The 3,873-nt window shown below is 34.1% G+C and overlaps 1 protein-coding gene across 1 annotated transcript in view; it reads right to left on the bottom strand.

Moving 5' to 3' along the window:
- Positions 1-3,873, bottom strand: part of LOC109377361 (leucine-rich repeat-containing protein 7-like) — a gene marked incomplete at its 3' end in the record, with an annotated part of 219,158 nt that overhangs the window by 25,392 nt on the left and 189,893 nt on the right. The window lies entirely within an intron of this gene.

Raw genomic sequence — 3,873 nt, 5'->3', positions numbered from 1 at the left:
TTGTTACTAATGAACCCTTTCAAATGGAAATGCCTCTTGATCACACTTCTGTTGACTGACCTAGAAATTTTGCCTTAGATCACAAATATTTATTTTTCTTAGTGATGCAGGATGCCACAGACCAAGTAACTCTTAGTAATATAAATTCAATGGTTTACTTTGTTTCATGAACCCAGTTAGAGCTCAATTCACCTCTGGCTATTATAGTGAGATTAACATACGGATGCTGTCTGAACAAATCTTTCTTTTTCACATTTTCTAGATAAAATGTAGAACAAAATAAGGTACAGAAATGAGCATCAATGGAGACAAAAATGCACCTGGTTTCTTATTAAGTAGCAACAACTGTCTCCCTAGACTGGCTCTGAACCAAGGACCAAATCTAATCTGAAGCAGAAAAGTAACATATTTTCATCATTCTCCTGGGCCATCTGCTTAGTTTTTAAGGACACTAGAAAAGAATTCATTACATGGGTTTATCCGCATTGTGCTTGTGTGTGTGTATATGTGCATGTTGAGGTTGAGAGGGTGCAGTGTCAAAGTAGGGGGATAGATGGATATTTTGAGACACCAGATATACCAGATAATTAGAATAATCTTTTTAGCTTCTTAGATTAAGCAGTTAATTTATATTTTAAAAATATTTTCCCCAATCATAGTAAAAGGAATATATTTAGAATAGTTAAATTTTCCTGCTTGTCACAAGAGTTAGATTGTCTCATGAAATTTGGTGGTCTGCTTAGTACAGATTATAACAGATATAATTGGTTAGAGTATAGAAACGAAAGAGTATTTTATCATATTTTTTAGGCATTTTCCACTTTTACATAGAAATAGAGCAAATATGCATAGTCATTTAACCTCAAGATCAGAATAAGAGGCAAAAAAATTTTTTGTCTTGTTAAAAGTTTACACTTCAGGTAAGCCTCACTAGATTAAGTTCCCCAATGAATTTCTCCTCCCGTATAGACTTTCTTATTGACTATTACTTTCACTGTCCTTTAAACTGATAACAGTGTTTAATGTATCTTCTCATTATTTGCTCCTCCAAATCCTGCCTCCAAAACGTACCGCCATCTTTCAGTNGCCCCCTGCACAGCCTCAGGTGTTATCACTCGTTGCTTTCTGTGCCCTTTGCATTCACAGCTTCTTTTACATTCCTAAGACTACATGATCTTTCTTCTACTAGGGCCTTCAGAAATAGGGCCGCCTCTGCAAGGCACATTTCCCTGGTCTAATATCTGCTTCAGAGAAGTACTTTAAAAATATTATCTATATTAGCAAATAAATATGGGGCTAATTATAACTATGGCTTTTACTTGTACAGTCCTTGAAAATTTTCAAAACAATTTAAAATCTATCACCTTGCTTTTTCATAAGAAATAGGCACTTATATATTATTTCCCATATTTTAATAATAAGCTAATTAAGGTTTAATGAGTCTGTGATGTGCATAAAGTCACACACAGAATAATTAGTAAACCTGAGATTGGATCTCATATTGTCCTCTTACCTAGTGATTGGTTTTAAATAATTATTTGAATGTCAAAAGTATGGAAATGAAATAAGGTAGAATTGAGAAAGAGTTTCAGGAATTGAGTGAAGCACAAAACACAAGAAAGCACATTACATATATGATATACAGAAGCAAATATTTGCTTTTTTCTGAAACATGACCATTGCCCAGTATACCACAGAGGCATAGAGTTTCATAATCAGGGTTTGGAGCTTGACTCAGATGCATTTTAATTTCCCGTGTTTCTACATATCCTTAGCACATATCCAAAAGACAAATTCTTGGATTTTTAATTTTTCAAAGGGATTTAAAAAGGCCAAAGCAAACCAGGTATTCATTTTTTCCAATTAAGGCCCTTCATGTAAGTTCCTTGAAATCAAAGACAAAAAAGTATCCTTTTCTGGATTCTCACAACACTGCATGGATTCCCTTCTCTCTTGAATCATATTTTTAAAAAAAATCTAAGTTGAGTAGCTGAAGGCAATTTTTTTTTTCTTTCCTACAACCACAGTGTGCAGGGTACAGCCTTCCTTTCAACACTCCCAGAATCAAATGCATTTAAATAGCAGGGCTTTATAAAAGGGCTTCATTTTCACATGACACCTCTGTGCCTGGATTAAAAGTCATTACACTTGTGAAAAAGTATTCAGTGGAGAATCAAATTCTTGTTACTTTCAGATAGGTATCAACATCGTTAACAGAAACTGAATGCAAATATTTAGAGTATTACGTGTTATCTTTACTAGTGAGTCTTTTGAGATAAAAAACCCAAGGCTGTTAATTTTTCAGGGTGGGATAAGAAAGTTGTAAAATACTCAGTAGCTCAACATTCTTTGGGGGGAAAAATTCTTCAGGGGCTACTTTCACTTGCAAATTTATTTTGTAATGGTTTAGTTTCTACTGTATCATCTCTAAAAGTGTGAGAAAATGAAATGTTACTTACTAATTCTAGATTTTGTTGGTTGCTGGGTTAATAAAAATGGGAAAACATTTGTCAGCAAAAAAAATAATACATACATACATACATAGCAGGGGGCTTCCTAACATGGCCTAACCTAGGAGAAGTAAAAGGAAGACTCTTCTTGCTACATTCTTCAAATTCTTCTCTACTGATAATTTAAACCAAAAAGAATTTTAACCATTTGAGAATTATGCCTGCAGTCATTGACTCAAGCTATAAGAATATATGTATCAAAATACCCAGCTTTCAATACATCTGCATTCCTTCGGATTTTAGACCTGTGTTTGTCTATGCTATCCTTGCATAATAGTCCATACCTTGAAAGATAAGGGGATAAAGGAAAGTTCAATCTTTCCAAGATTTCTTGTGACAAATGCTCTGGCTGTCCTCATTAGCTGGCACAGTCTTACATTTTTCAAATGACAAATGTTTCTAATTTATTCACAGAGAAACCATTTGCTTCACTAAATGTGCCACAGGGATATGGAAAACTGCCAAGCTCTCTCCATGTCCTACTTCAAGAAACATCGTTAAAACCATTACCTCACCTCAAGCATGTCTCGGAAACCCCCTTATCAAGACCCCATGCATGTTGATTCTAGGACTCCAAGTGGAGCATCTGAGGCTTCTTTGTTTGTTTTTTGACTGTTGAAATGATCACATTCCAAAAATACTCAGATTTTATGGGTTTGTTTTCACCTTATAATTACAATTATCCGAAAGCCTGCAACTGTTATATATGATTTGATTTGCCATCAATAGGTAGACACCAGTTTGTCTTGATAACGATCAATGGACTATCATTAGGACAAAATTCTTGTAGTCTTTAATGATGATATAATTACATAGCAATCAAAACAAGAAATCAGGAAGGTAAGTGTAATTCCTGGTACCAAGAAGAAGCTTATCAAATATTCCTAAGTTATACTTTTAGACAAGTTACTTCTTTTAAGAACAGCGATGCTGCTGTTCTCTCTATTCACATTCTTCCCAAGAATTTTCATCTACTGATTTCAAGAATCTCTTTCTATGAATGGTTCCTAATATAAGCCATCATCCCTAATTTAGTTTCTGTGCAATGAGCTTACCTATCTTTAAATAAAACTCAACCAGTCTAAAGCAAAACTTGGAAATATTTACTAATCTCTTATTCGGTACTAGACACTGCCTACCTTCTTGATTTCTTGTTTTGATTATTTGTATTTTAATTCTGTACCTTGTATCCATCTTTTATAGCTCCTTTCTTTCCTTCTATATTAAACATTTAACATCTTCCCCTTCCTTCCTGTACCATTCAATCTGACTCAGACTTGTATCATATCCTAGTAGTACTGCCAAAATATAACTGTATGGAAGTAAACTATTTCCAGGTTATCTTTCCTTTACAATCATTTAT

This window comes from Hipposideros armiger, unplaced genomic scaffold (assembly GCF_001890085.2).
Source record: "Hipposideros armiger isolate ML-2016 unplaced genomic scaffold, ASM189008v1 scaffold_1375, whole genome shotgun sequence".
In the NCBI taxonomy this organism is placed as follows: domain Eukaryota; kingdom Metazoa; phylum Chordata; class Mammalia; order Chiroptera; family Hipposideridae; genus Hipposideros; species Hipposideros armiger.
This window is presented reverse-complemented; position numbering and strand designations above follow the sequence as displayed.